This window comes from Aplidium turbinatum, chromosome 7, assembly GCF_918807975.1.
Source record: "Aplidium turbinatum chromosome 7, kaAplTurb1.1, whole genome shotgun sequence".
Lineage (NCBI taxonomy): Eukaryota > Metazoa > Chordata > Ascidiacea > Aplousobranchia > Polyclinidae > Aplidium > Aplidium turbinatum.
Window position 1 is genome coordinate 25,704,759 of NC_137478.1, and position 16,620 is coordinate 25,721,378.

Sequence of the window (16,620 nt, forward strand, 5' to 3'; positions counted from 1 at the left end):
ACTTGGTATTTTTGAAATTGTAAAAAGATTGAAATTTTTTGTTTATTTTAAAATAACTATATTGCGAAAGGTTTTAACAACAACCTTAGTCAGCAAGCCTAATTTAAATACAGTAGCCTATATGTTACTACTTTATGTAGCATATATATTTGATACACTTAATAGCGGTAGCTGAAAAACGCTCATTTAAATTAAATAGTGAACTTCCAAGCCGCATAAGGTAAATTCACTTTGTTACTTAGAGACAATAGAAAAATTTTCAGAACTTTCTTGACTGTGACTAATTGTAGGAATTGTGTTCACATCTTCTTGCATTTTTGTGGAATAGTTGTTTAATCATTTTTTGTGCCACTCTTGAGTCTAGCCTGCTACTTAGAACGACCATACCGGTCAAATGAAATGAGCGCATATTTAGCTGATATTACGGCTAATTCTCGAGTTAGGTATGCGAAAAAATCTTAATTATGCCTAGAACTACCACACCGATCAATTGATCGGTAAGTGCAAATATTGGCCATGGGATTTTTTTTTTGTGAATATCAAATCATCAAACCTATTAGACAAAAGCTCTGGTAGGCTATAAGCTTGGTTTTCCATCCCAACCAAATACTTTGTTTCAAAAAGATCTACAAACAATGTTATCCTTATTTGCTTATCTACCGGTAAATTGACCGGTGCGGTCGTTCTAGATATACCAAGTTTCCAATAGTTTTGAGGTAAGTTTTTATTGATTTTTTTTCTGATACTGCTGTACAATATCGCATCTCCAAACTTATTTCGTGCCCGCTCTATCATTAGCTTTGTTACCAATTACAAATGGGATGATTTGTCTCGGGAACATTACTTTGCAAATAGCGCTAAACTTCCCTAACGGTCAATTGGCAGACCTGTGCGCGTGCGGTCGTTCTAGATAATACAACGATTTTCCGCTAGTTCTAGGGTTAACATGAACGATAGGCCTACGTCCTTTGTTAGTGGCAGCATATTTGACAAAAACCCTTTTGAATTCATCATCATCATCATTAAGTTCCTTCCTCTCGTCGAGGGTTGGAGGCAATGAGGCGCCAAGTTTCTCTGTTGAATTAAAAGCTGATAAAAAAAATCAGCATTCCACCTGGCAAAAAAGTTATTGATAATATTTTAAACCTTAATTCGGAACCGTTTCCATTAAATGTAATAGGAAAAAGTGTACCTTGAGTTTAGTGATCTCTGCTACAAATCGATTGCCTCTAAACGTCACTAAAACCAAACAATTATTATTTTCAAGTCAAGGAAGAAAATCACTCCCATTCAAGCCACCCTTGAATATTCTAAAAAACAACATGGAACGTAAACAAGCATTTATCATGAAGTTTCATACGGAAGCAGTGACGTAGCTATAAGAAACTTTCAAGGAACAAAAGCAACTGCTGGGGAGGCAATCGCCATTCCACATGAATCATAGCCTCCAAGCCCCCCTAGCTACGTTTCTGTATAGAAGTCTTGCTTCAAAACATAAGATCAACACTCTGCACAAAAAAAAACGTCTGAGGACGTTGAATCAATGTAAAAAACGACTGATTTGCTGTCTGGGTCTCTAGTTGAGAAAAAATATTGTATGTAGAGTTGTAGACTAAGCTTTCACAATGTGGTGTCATGAAAACAAGACCACATTGTAAAAGTTACAACACACCGTTGGCTACGTGCAATAAGTTTCTTCGTACTGCATTTGACATTTACTGCAGAGAACGTAAGTTATAAAAGATGTAATGAAGCTCGATAACTTTAAAATCAATTCACCACACGAAAACCACAGAGATTGCAACTTTCGTGTTTAAAGAAGCTAATTCTAATAAGCTACTCCCCACAGCCACAACACTCAATGATATAGACTAATAGGCTATAATAATGTCAAAACTATCAAGTACAGTAGCCTACGGTACGGTAATCTAACAACAAGAAGTGACTCTTGTTTATTCCATTATATGCAAACTTAATAACGAATTAATTACCTTTAACTTCTGATTGGTTGAAACGCTATTCTACCAGTAGCCTTACTTTTAGTTGATTCTTATCTATTAATTGATTAGCCTTACTTTAATTGAGTATTCCTTGAAACAATCTCCTCTTCAAAAGCATAAACACTGTCCAGACTGGACTGGGCATAGGCAGTAGCGTGAAAAGGGGGGGTCCAACAAGTAGGCTGCTGTTGGATCCAGGCTAGATATGATTTTAGGGGCCCGTAACCTTTCCAAGGGACCCGCGAACTTGAACTTAAAAAAACACCTAGGTGGTCACAGCGGTAAACCATAATCTCTTCGTGGGAAAATTGTAACATAAGATTCCCGAATCCGTTCGTCTGTATGTATCGACCGAGAAAGAAACACTTCTTGAAACGTCTATTCTTAAAGTGTATTCCTGTAAAATTAGCCCGCGGCTATCGAAATCGAGATGCAACGCCTTACACCTCTAAAACTGTCACTACGATACAGATTACTTGGATAAAAGACGGAGAGTTTGTCCAGCTAGCAAGCACCAAATAAACCAGTTAAATGTGCGACCGACTTCCAACAAACAACTTCAAGAATGAATCAGAAAAATTTGTGATAACTCAAAGGCACGTGAGCAGTTCGCGCGACGCAACATTTCATGTTTAAACAGGTTTCAACTGAAACAGGTTTAAACAGGTTTGACACAGTCTTACGAACGATGGTGCAATTTTGGCACATGTTTTAGGAATTTCCATGACGTAATATTCAGTAGACTTGAACGGTTTTTATATGACGTTTGACCAGGCGAACAACCGTCTGGAACATAGCGGCCCCTAGTTATGACAGTCTGACATGGCATAACTAAAAAAAAGAATTGACGACAATTGTGAGCCAATGAATAAAAACACATGATACACAAATTGTTTGAATCACTCACGTTTAAGTTAATACGCAAATACAAAGGGCATGCAAAGAATGAACAGCAATAAGAATAAACACGACGATACATGAAATTGGTACCATAGGTATTAGGTACACGCAAAGATGACGCTATATACAATGGTTGCGATAATAACCGACTGTTCTGGGCTCAGACAAGTGTCGGCCACCGCAGACAAAACCAGGCTCAAACCCTAACACTTAGGTGTTCTTTACGGGGGCGAGGCACGAAATATCCCTCAACACATAGTCTACTTTCACTTTCCCCGTACTCTCATCATAGTTGCAGACGGCAACTTTAGCTCTACGAACCACAGGCTTCCCTTTCCTAATTTGTGGAACTACCTCATGCACCCTCCCAAGTTGATACTTCCCACGTTTACCAATGTCCTGGAGAGAACCTACCACTACAAGTTGACCAGGCTCCAAATTCTCGGCCATTTTTAGCCATTTTTTCCGGCCCTGAAGACCTGGCAAGTAAAAATCGATCCATTTACTCCAAAACTGCTGAGAAAGTGACAAATTGAACCGATAATCCCTTCTTAATTGGTCACGATCATGTGGTTGCCCAACAGCACAGTATGGGTCTAAGTATGGGGTCAAAAGTGAGGCAGGGGTGATGACAGTAAAATCCCTAGGGTCGTCACTCAAAGGTACCAAAGGGCGTTCGTTCACGATCCGAACGGCACTGCCTGTGTACGTAAGCAGTTCAATAAAATTGGGCTTACGAATTGAAGAGTCCAAAATGTGAAAAAATGCAATTTTAAATTGTTTAACCATTGCCTCCCAGGCGACACCTTGCGCCGGAGCATACGGAGGTATAAATTCCCAGTTTATCTCTCTCTGTCTCAGGGCGTTGTGAAATTCAGCTGATTCTATCAACTCGGGTAACTTTATTTGAAAGAAGCATTTAGTCACATCAGCCATGAAACCAAATCTACCAAGCCGAAATCTAGCCAAGACATCTACCAGAGGGTTTAACAAGTCAGGACCCGAAAACATTACATCATTAACACAAGTTCCTCGAAATTCAGACTTGCCATCGTAAACAATGCGCTTTTTTAATTGTTACGTAACAAAGTATGGTAAATACCATTCAAATCCCTTGACATTTCCTGCTTCACCAGTACGCTCAATATAGCCATTTGATTTAAGATCTTTCATGGTGTCAGTAAGGAAATCACGAAGTTCAGGTTGTTTTAAAGCTTTCTTTCTTAAAGCAGCAGCTCTATCTGACGCCAACACAAAATTGTTAGGTAGATCAATATCTTCCTTCAACGGAACAGGTATCTCAAATCGACCATCTTTCAACTCAATATTCGGTTCAACAAGTTCTCTAGCCAACTTATCATTGCGAGACAATTCACAGATTTCATTTTGCAACGTCAAATCCTGAATGACTTTATTCAGGTCTGCTATTTCCATATCACGAGACTCAATTTTACGCTGAAAGCCAGAGATGACATCCGACTCTGAAGACGTCTGCACTCTGCACACTTTAGCAACGCTTTCATCTAAGGGTGACTTACCACCACAAGCCAACCAACCGAGAGGAGTGAGCAAAGCATGTGGTTCACTACGATTTTCACCAACACGCTCTTTTTTTGCACACATCAAATAAGCGTTGTCGTTGCCAATCAGTACATCTACAGTACTACAATCATTCAAATGAAACATATTCACGTCATGAAAATGACGGAAACCATTTAAATCTTGTTTATGCGGTAAAGTTTTAACATCATCAGCCCAAGCTGGGTTAACCACCGAGGTTATATCACAAAACAGTTCATTTGTCTCTAACGACTGGATGTTGAGTTTGACAAGGTCAGCACAAGTAGCTTTCTGACCAGCCAGGGTATCCATTTTAAACGACGCTTTATCGTACGGTTTAAGATCAAGTTCACACACCAAATCACTCGAAACAAACGTCAACTGCGAACCAGGATCATGCTGACAATACACCAACTTCGATTTGCCAGTCATTGGATTCAAAGCACGAGCAGCAGTAACGCGGTTAAAGGCTGCTTTAACATTTCCAATCTTAACATTACGCACAGGAACTCTGGCACGAGCATCATCTTTCCCAACAGAATCCAGAGAATCATGTGACGTCACATAAAAATCATGCAGAAGAAAGTAGTGTTTCCTTACGTTGTTAGGCCCACACTTACGACAGTTATTTGCATGAACGCAATCCCTAACCATATGCTGGCGCAAACAATTCAAGCATTTGCCAGCTTTCACAATGACATCTCTCCGATCTTTAGGTGTCAAGCGCAAAAATTCTTTACAATTAGACAAAAAATGATATTCAACTTGACCACGTGACGAACAACAAATGCATGCCGGTAGGTTTTTACGTCTGGCTTCACCACCGCGCGGTGCGCCAACAACAGTCGAGTACTGCGAACTCCCTGACATCACATCATCATGGGGTTTTACGGACGTCTGCCTAACCGGACATGAAGGCAATTTTCCTTTGCCAAACTTGTTAAATTGCTGCGACTCACCAGAATCGCCCATTAGCATAATGCTAAAATCAGTCGACTTGCGCGTTTCCTCCCGTACTACAAATTCAAACAAACTCTGAAAAGTAGGCTCATCAGTGCCACCATACTGATCACCTAAAAAGTCAAGATAACGCTGCTTAGCGTCAAACGGGAGTCGCTTAGCCAAATCCAAAACAAAACGTCCTTCCAATTTGTCACGCTGACCATAAGCTTGCGCGTAAAGCAAACACTGCGATAATTCATCTTTAAACTCTTTCAGATCACTGGAAGAGGTCGAAGTCAATTTGCTACCATAGCGATACTTTCTAATTTCCGGTTCTGCAAAAAGACCTCCACGAACCCCAAAACGCTGGGACAAGCGAGCTAACGACATTTCTATCCTGTCTTCCTCTGACAAGCCAGGGGTGTCAGAAACCAAATTAGCAATCGTTTGCGCAGCTGTTCTAACACAAGCTGCTTGTAACAAAGTCAAACAAGTCCCCTTAAAGGGCGAAGCTGCCATTAAGGCCGTAACACGATTTTTAAAGAAGATAAATGGCATATTATTACCATCGTAACCAATCAAGGCCGCCTTATCGAAAAACGTCCTACTATTTTGGTATTCAAAAAAGCAATCCTGCTGTTGAGAACTCGATTTAGCGGGAGAAGACAAGCTATATCCCTTAAGGGGCTGAGTGGGCTCAGTCACGTGCACAGCCCGATCACGATCCTCACACACGTTAAAATCAGGAGACGCGATACGCCTCTCACAACCACCCAAATTACGTGTAGCTGGGCGATCAAAACCTAGCGGCGCAGAAAACTGTGAAGGGGGCAAAGCATTACTACTAATGGCGGCCCCGTGACCTGTACGCTCTGGGGGAGGAGTTCGGTTGTAATTCGCAGACCTTGGCTCTACAGCATTCGGAAGACCCTTAGCCGCGGCCCCGAGACCTCCTGAAACAGCTGGAAAACGTGTGGATTGCCCTGGTCCACTCACAGGTTGAACGGGCGTTTGGAAAAGGTTATGTAAATTAAACTGCGATTGATGTTCATTTCTGGAATGCCTAGAAGAGCTCTTCTTAGAGCTACGCCGGGAGCCCGCCTCTGATCGATATTCAGCTAAAGCTACCTCTTTACGTTGTTCAGCCCTCAACTGAACGTCTTTGAGTGCGAACTCAGCAGCTCTCGCTTCGGCTTTCGCGGCGGCTTCAGCAGCTCTCGCTTCGGCCTCAGCTCTCGCGGCAGCCTCAGCTCGAATGGCCTCAGCTCTCGCGGCAGCCTCAGCAGCTCTCGCTTCGGCCTCAGCTTGTATCTGGAGCTCCTCTCGTCTTAGCTGCAGGTTAATTTGTGCCACTATCCGAGACGAAGTCCTAGACATCCTAGTGCTTACATTTGAGGCGCTATCCTTAGGATGTATGTCAGCATCCAACATATCTGAGAACTCACTTTCTTTTTGTTCAAAGTTATTTTTTAATGAGTTAAATTCGGGATCTACCCTTGGTCACAGCGGTAAACCATAATCTCTTCGTGGGAAAATTGTAACATAAAGTTCCCGGATCCGTTTGTCTGCATATAGTGACCGAAAAAGAAACACTTCTTGAAACGTCTATTCTTAAAGTGTATTCCTGTAAAATTAGCCCGCGGCTATCGAAATGGAGATGCAATGCCTACACCTCAAAACTGTCACTACGATACAGATTACTTGGATAAAAGACGGAGAATTTGTCCAGTTAGCAAGCACCAAATAAACCAGTTAAATGTGCGACCGACTTCCAACAAACAACTTCGAGAATGAATCAGAAAAATTTGTGATAACTCAAAGGCACAATGTTTAAACCGGTTTCAACAGGTTTGACACGAGTCTTACGGACGATGGTGCAATTTTGGCTCATGTTTTAGGAATTTCCATGACGTAATATTCAGTAGACCCGAACGGTTTCTACATGACGTTTGACCAGGCGAACAACCGTCTGGAACAACCCTATCACAAAGTTCTGCCAAGATTGCAGAGTTAAAGATTTTAGTCAAAAGAGCATGGAAATGCCGTAATTCCTCTTCTAAAGTAGATAACTTAGATCTAAAAATTAACAGTTCCTGCTTATCACTCAAAGAACCTAGGGCTACAGAAAGTTCCCCAATTTCAGTCAAAATATCCCTTCAAGATGCCGGGCCTCTCGAACTGACTTAGCCTCATCGTTACTGGGTCCCTCCCCAGAATGGCCTGCCCGACCGCAAAGAACATCATCAGGCTTAAACTCAGTCGAGTCTACTGCGGTCGAGTCCTTGTCGCCACCGAGTGTAGACATATTAAATGTTGGGGCTAAATTAACAATTAAAAAAATTAAGTTACACAAACACACAAAATTATTAGGCTACAGTAGTTGTAAAAAACTTAACTGCAAAGACCGTAAAAATACAAAAAAGAATTTAAATGCACGATACCGTAGCTATGTACGGGTATGAAGTCCTAAAGTCCACAAACCTTGCTTGGATTCTTCCACTTGAATCTACAAGCACAGATGGATTGTCTTTTAATCTTCTTTCTTGCCAATGAATGTCAAAGTTATTTTTGTTCTGTACCAAACTGAGAAGAAATGTCTTTACTTTTCTTTGCTTCTGTAAGAGTGTAGACTACCAACCAACAAATCTTCTTTTATTATTTCTTGTACTTCTAAGTAGTTCTTCTGCACTAGCTGACAACAAACACGTCGTTTATTTTTATGCCTTCAAGTGCTTCTTGGCCTACCAGCTAACAAAAATCTTCTTTTATTTTTTTTTTTGCTTTAATTTCTTCTTGACCTACCAACTGACAAGAACTCGTCTTTTATTTTTTATTTTTTGCTTCTAGTGCTTCTTGGCCTACCAGCTAACAAGAACTCGTCTTTTATTTTTTATGGTCACAGCGGTAAACCATAATCTCTTCGTGGGAAAATTGTAACATAAGATTCCCGAATCCGTTCGTCTGTATGTATCGACCGAGAAAGAAACACTTCTTGAAACGTCTATTCTTAAAGTGTATTCCTGTAAAATTAGCCCGCGGCTATCGAAATCGAGATGCAACGCCTTACACCTCTAAAACTGTCACTACGATACAGATTACTTGGATAAAAGACGGAGAGTTTGTCCAGCTAGCAAGCACCAAATAAACCAGTTAAATGTGCGACCGACTTCCAACAAACAACTTCAAGAATGAATCAGAAAAATTTGTGATAACTCAAAGGCACGTGAGCAGTTCGCGCGACGCAACATTTCATGTTTAAACAGGTTTCAACTGAAACAGGTTTAAACAGGTTTGACACAGTCTTACGAACGATGGTGCAATTTTGGCACATGTTTTAGGAATTTCCATGACGTAATATTCAGTAGACTTGAACGGTTTTTATATGACGTTTGACCAGGCGAACAACCGTCTGGAACACTAGGCTATACTAGTCTTTGAGTATAGTGCCCTTTTCCAAGAAGTGTCTGGGTTGGAGGACCAAAGGTTCGGGCCTCCAATTAGGCTATCTTTTTAACGGCCCTGGCCATAGCTTACACCAAACATAGCCAATACTTCATTTCTTTCATTTGGTCTAACGCGTGAGACATAACCCAAATTTAATATATAGGCTAAGGCTACTGTGACATGTCGCAACTGCATCTCCTGTGGTAAAATTAACTCACTATCAATGTACCGTAATAATACAGCCTACATTGATAGTGACTACAGCCTACAGCTTATACTGTAATACTAGCACGCTTTATAAGACTTACGGTACTTCACTGCCTGGGTAAAATTGGATTTCCGCAAGACGGTGATGTTGGTTTTGCTTGTTTTTGTGTTTTTTTAGTTCTTTTGCATTGTTTGTAAATCATGCAAGGTCTGGTGCGTTGTCTTTTGAAATGACTTTGCTGTGATAGAATTTCTTTGTGAGGTTTTCTTTTCCTGCCGTGTTCTTTTTTATGAGCTAAACGCATTAAGATGTGTTCCTCTTAAGACCATCAGCACTCTTGATAACGCACCACGGCCGATCTTCATAGCAAGTGTCTATTTAAATACAGTAGGCCTATATAGGCTATACCTATACCTTTACAATATCCGTTTTCGATATATAGCCTATAGGGTAGCTATAACCTGCATTCAGTTTAGCAAGCCATAACCCTTAAAAGGGTCGTAGGCAGTTCTCTCTTGAGCAGCGTAGTCTACTGTTAAGAGCTTTAATCGAAGGGCGCCACTCCCAATGCCTTTAAGTGTCCTGCCAAAAGACAGAGCCACATCATCTTGAGCAATGTCGAACTGGCGCCCAATCGAACGTCGAACCAGGGCTCTCACCGTTCGGCTACGCAACAGGAAGCCTGTAGGCTACGCCTATAAATGTTGTTTTGTGTTTGTTTTTTCCTTACGATAGCTTAGGCTACCTTTTTTAATAACTGTTTTTTTCACAGCCTGGGTTATCTTAAATTTTTTTCAAGGTATTATTAGCCGTGTCATTTCATTTCTTTAAGCTCGAAAAATCTGCAAGATTGAGGCACACTGGTTCAACTCTCGAGGTGTGCTCCTGAGCAACGCATTTTATGGACTGCTGTCCATTCAGCGACCACTAGTAGCCTATGGCAGTGGTTCCCAACTCGTTTTTAAGGCGACCCATTTAAAAAAAAATTAGTTCGGTAAAATCTTGCGACCCAAGCAAATTGTCGTAATGTTTTAAAAGCCATACAAGATTGTGTTGCAAACAAACAGCACTACAAAAGCAGTAACTTTTTCCGAAAATAATATGTTTATCAAATCACTAATGAGATAGCTGTGCTGGCTTGCTGTCAGTGAGTTTTTGAAATCGAGGCGTTATTTTGCTTAGGCAAAGCCGCATGTCGGCTTTAACTTCCAGCCGATTTCGCTGTTCAGTTTTCAATACACACAATGGCGCTTTTCAATCTTACAAAGCCAAGTTGTTGCAAATGGAATCTGTTTTTGAATCCCTAATTGTGAAACTGTGGGCAGAGATGGGCGCGATCTTGATCTTGAAGATCACAAGTGATCTTGAAGATCAAGATCGTGATCTTGATCTTGATCTTCAAGATCACTTTTTTTTTTGGTGATCTTGATCTAAGATCACTTTTTTTGTGTGATCTTGATCTTGAAGAACAATAAGATCAAGATCACTTTAAAATTGAATTTTACTTCCTAAATAGAGGCATTTTTTTAGAACTCGTACTGTACAAAGCAGTTAGTGGCAACTACTGTTAATATGATATGTGTCCAACAAAAGACGATTTAAAGTCTCCGTCTAATCTGGTCAGTGTTGCCATTTCAAAAATGAAAAAGTTTTCTGTGTTGATCGTAATAAAGAAGTCAACTACCGTGTACTTTATGTTGACGTATAATAAAAAATGATTTAACATTGTTCACAATTTCCATGTGTGAATTTAAAAAAAATGTTTTCTTTCTTTGACCCAATTTTAGATGTTTCAAAACTCTAGAATGGCGGCGTTAAAAAATCTGGACTCTAGGACGCCGACTTTGGTCATGTAAAGTGGTTTATTGCAGCAAATCAACCAGACCAAGACTTGTTTAGCCAGTTTAGGGTCTGAGTATAGAGCGGTTTGTCTGACCGCAGGCCTCTGAACTTTTTTGATAGCAGGCAACAGCATCAAGGTTGCCAGATAGGTAAATGGTGCAATAAACATTGACATAATACAGTGAAAGTTAAAACTGCTTAGTAACACGAATAAAAACTCCCACATGAACCAGACAAAAATTTGGTAAAAAATGATGCAGTTCAAAGTTTATTTTTATTTATTTATTATAAATAAAACGTATAAAACTAATTGCAAATTTTGCGACTTTTTTAGAACTACTGTAGCCTAATTAACCTCGGCCTTGGGTGTGACGTTGCGATTCTACGCAAACTACATCAACAATTGATAGGCCTAATAGCAACAGTCCCTAACTTATCACAATTCTTAGGCCAGCGATCGAGTAGTTAAAAGTAAAAGTTAGCAATACTAACTATATACCTTTACCCAGGTTGCTTATAGTAATTATTTTTTGCAACATCACTGATCAAAAACTTCATTTTTTTTTCAAGTAGCCTACACAAAAAGTGATCTTGAAAGTGATCTTGATCTTCAAGATCACGATCTTGATCTTCAAGATCACATAGTTTGGTGATCTTGATCTTAATCTTCAAGATCACCTATTCTTGGTGATCTTGATCTTGATCTTCAAGATCACCAATACTGGTGATCTTGCCCATCTCTGATTGTGGGATACACTTTGTACATGGAAGCCCAAAAGTGGATGTTTGCAGAATCTTTGGGGTATTTGTCTTTGAAGGACGCAAAAGAAATACGGTTTGCTACTTCTGTCGTTATGTCCATAAACTGTTCTGCAACATGGATGGAAAATTGAGGCAGATCTTTTCTAACAAATGGATCAATTATCCAATTATTTTGGTTATTAAGTGTTAGAGATTCTCCATAGTAGTACACAAACTTTTTGGCAAACTGTTCCAGGTGTCTAATTATATCGTTTGCTTAATATCAACTTCATTGCCACAGATATATTGCGTTAGCTGAAGAAATATATCGTACTCATCTCTGGTGACATAACTTTTCTAGAATATGAGTTTTTTGTGTTAAGCAGAAACTTTTGCCGCGATCAATCACCGTAAAACCGTTCCCTTGCCTATATAAATTTAGAGAATTGAAAGAGTCAAATATATCGACAAGGTAAGCAACTTTTGCCTTGAAATCTTCTTGCAAAAACTTCTCGGCTGATCTCACACAGTTCTGTTGCCTCAGGAAGATAGCAATCTCCTCTCGCAAACTACAAACTCGCTTCAGGACACGACCTCGTGAGTCGTGACAACTATCGCACTTCTGTGTGCAACAGCAATGCTTGATAACAATCAGAATCCACAAAGACGAAAACAAATGCCGATTTAGGGGACTTGTTTTGATGAAGTTTACACACTTCACATCATTCAATTTCAACACTTCGTGCAGCTCTTGAGATAGCTTTTTTGCAGCAAAGGCCTCTCTGTGGAGAAAGCAATAAGTCCATACAGCACTTGGGGCTTTGTCTTTGATGCGTTTTATCACACCAGACTATGCGTGGTCCAACGTGTGGAAAACTTTGTCATAGTTTGTCGGACATGGCGTTCGTGACATATAGTGCACGTTACAATATAATATCCCGTAACTTTGTCAAGTTAACTTATGTTTAAAACTGAAATTTTTGTTGGGTTTACATTTAATAATAATAATAACAATCATAAAAGCGAAAATTGTTAAAACTTCTTGCACTACGATCATGCTACAAAACTTTCCGATGTCTCGACATGAAACGCTTCATGACTTGTGTTTATATTTTCCAGTTTTGTGATCGATCTCTTCACGTTTTAAAATTTTTTTATTGTTATTTTTTTCGCCCAAAATACAATATGCCTGAAAAACAAGCGACCCAAAAAAATTATCAGGCGACCCAACTTTAGGTCGCGACCCATGAGTTGGGAACCACTGGCCTATGGAATAAGCTAATTCACAGACAATAACACTTCACTTTGTCCAACTCGGTGACCGGAACTCTACGTCATCGGTTCAAAGCCTCTAGGCTACAAGTAGTCGTGTAAGCTACAAGACATTGATGTAAGCCTAATCATCGAATAATTAAGCTGCTCCCATTTTTAATGCCAATTGCTTTGGGGCAATGTCGCGTAGACGTTCTTGCAGCTCAATCACACAGCTTTGCCTCATATTTTTTCTGGCTTATTTGATATAACATTATTGCTTGCAAAAGCATCTTAGCTGTCACGATTATCAAACAATATTTAATAGTATTTAATAATCATGCTTTTATTTGCGCCTATTGCGACAACATAACGATAAAAATTACACTGCGATCACAAAGTGACATATATTGTCGATGTAACAAACAAGAAGTAGCAAAGTGACATATAGTCTTGGAATCAGCTGATCTACTTGTTTTGGCTTGCCATTGAGTGTCTTTTCCGAGACACAGCTGCGTCCTCTGGAGTGATGTCGAACATACGTCCTTTCGAACGTCGAGCAGACGTTCTCACCACTCGGCTACGTAGCCGACTAGTCGAAATTAAATGATTTATTGTTCTTTTTTATTATAAATAAAATGTGGCAACTCTGTTTACAGGAAAAAGTAGTTGCCAAAAAAAGGAGTGAACCAGCTATCAAAGGGACGTATTGCTATTTTTAGAAGATTCGTTAATCAAGATATTGTCAGAGATTGCTTTTTTGTGTGCTTCCAATAATGCTGTTTAACTACATCACCGTTTGAATTTCTTTTAATAAACAGTTTTATGTTGTTTGTTTTTAAGTTTGGTGCTTGTAGGTTTTACTAAAAACGGAATAAAATCGCAGGCGGCTTGAGACCTACGGTACGTACAAGCCCCTAAGTTTGTGATGCTAGATTGTTGGCATATATTGCATTAGTCAACAAGAGATTAACCTAACCTAAACAAAATTTGCAAATTAATAGACTATAACTTTAAGATATTTTTTGTATACGGTACCGTACGGTATGTTGTGTGCTCGAGTGGAAAACAAGTGGAAACAATACGAATGAAGATTAGAACCTAAAAATTTGAGTTGACATTGAAGTTATCCTCTAAAATTACATGTGCTACAAAGGTGCTGCAACAGTAGCTCATGCTTCTCATTAGTGTAAGACTCACCAACGCAGCATTTTTGAACCTTTTTCTACGACTCAAAATCACTCTTAGACTAAACCAACAATTTGCTTAATTGAATTTTTGAATGGTAAACATTGCTAAAATTGTGACTCAAAAGACTCATGGCTTGAGAAGCATAAATATTTGTAAACTTAAACAAAATCTGAAAAAAATTTACAACAATTGAAATACCGCACCGTAGGCGTAGGCTATATGTATTTCAAAACTATCATAAATTTATCTGAAGTGGTTTACTTATTGTCCACATCTTTTTGAATTTGTTTTACAAGTTTATCTGTTTTATCATAAGTTCTGGAAGCCTACGGTACGTTATTTTAATAGCTAGACGTAAAAATCCAGCTTCACATGGAAAAAGAGTCTCCAGATGAGAAGCTTTAGGTAGTTCTTGTTTGTTCTGGAGTCTTAGCCATTGTCTATTCTGCGACAGAGTACTGTCCACCTGTGTGCTGGTGCAATGCTGATGTACACATCAACATTGCCTTTAGTTTAAAAGCACCCTGCTTACTATAACTGATCACCTTCATCCCACATCACGAGTTAATGTGGTCATTCAACCTGCTGAGTGCTGTCATGAAAAACCACTTGGCCAATAGGCAGTAAGTACCTACTGCAGCCAAACCATTTTTTTCCACCCTGTAGTGTTTTGTGGATTTACATCATCTATATTGGAAACCTGTTAATGCCATGGTACAGTGTCTTAACCTTTTTCCTTCTTGGCACCACTTTGGAATCACCGACCAGCTGGGTTTTTTTTTTTCGCTGAGATCTTTTGGTCATTTGTCCGAAATGACTTGAAAAAATTCAGTCATTTTTTATTTATTTCAGTCATTTTTTCTGACGAAAATACTTCCTTTCAAGTAGCTGATACAAACCAAAATTTGCACTTCCTGACTACCTACAAGTTGCAGCACGTTTCACGGCAGGGTGGGCGCCGCCCACCCTATTTCGACGCCTATGGCTACAACATTAAGTTTCGCTGAGGAACATTGTTTTTTCGGACATTTTGAACAAATTGACAATATATTTTTTCGGACATTTTGACCAAATTGACTATATTTTTTTCAGACATTTTGCTAAAAAATCGGTCAATGACCAATAAATGACCGGAAAAAAACAGCCGACCAGTTGTAGTACTACCTTCTAGAATGGCTCAAAAGTAATGTTGTTTATATGTACAAATAACAAAACCATTGTGTCTCTTCAATCTTTATTCATGTACCGGTAACTCATAATAAAATAACACAATATGATGCTTTCCCCATACGGCTTACGGATATCTAAAAATTGTGTTGTTTTATGTTTCTATCGATTAGCCTCCACGCTAATCATTAACAGGGGTCGATCTTAACTTTTTTTTTCACTAGCCCACCGGACTAGTTGCTCCCCGTTTTCACTAACCCGCACGATTTTTCACTAGTCCGACCAGTTTACTGACTTTTCACTTGTCTGATGACGTATTAAGATAAGTGTTTTGGCTTAGACTGAAACTAACTAAAGGCTTTCAGCAGGCCTTAAAACTCGTGTTTTTTTCCGGCAGCCATCGTGGCCTACCGAGAGCTCCTTCTCGGCGGCCAAATCTGCGTGCTTGGAGGCCAAAATACAATAACGATAGCACAAGTAAATAGCATTAAACTTGCAACAATGTTAAAATGATCACTTAGCGTTATTGAAGTCTGGGCGACGTCCTGCAATAGAATCGTTGTACCACGCATTAAATGCTTTATCGGGATTGTTATCCGGCATTGCGGGACCATCTAACGACCCTAAATTGTTTTAACTGCTCGCAGCTCGGTAAATTGTTTCAACTGCATACCGCCTTTCATAAAACCTGACCATTTATTCCGTTATGATGTCACCATTGAGGGTGGAAGTCACTAACCCACAGCGTTCTCAACTATGAAGACACGTGTTTTACCCACGGATGTCAACTAACCTAGTTTTCCTTTTTAACAACGATTCAATGTCCGACAACATTGAATCGATATAAAAACGACAATATTGCCAGCCGATGTAAATTAGCACTTCGGATTAACACTTCGTTAAAATAAACATCGGGAATTGCAAACAACACTTACAGCGCTGGTGATCGCAGCTGGATATATTCAATACAACAGTAGTGACTGTGATGCGCTGACCTAATTCTGCGTCACTCTTTGATAGTACATATTTTCGACATTTAATCCACGATCATTCTATTGCGAAATTAAATAATTGGCTAGAAGAAACCGGCGGCCACACTTGGCCGACGGAGGAGGTAGCACAGGCGGTCATTCAACCACTACTTAGCGGCCATGGCCGCCGGCTGCTTTAAGGCTTGTTTCAGATTTCAGTAGGCCTACGCACAAGAGAGCAACAATACGCACAAAACACCTTTTCGGTCACGGAGGCACACGAGCTCTTCAACTACGACAAGGTAGCAATCCAAAGAAGAGGGAAAAAACGAAATAAAAATCAAATAAATTATTGTTTGTAAAAATGTTCAAGCTTGGGGACGTATTAATATTACACAGTAAT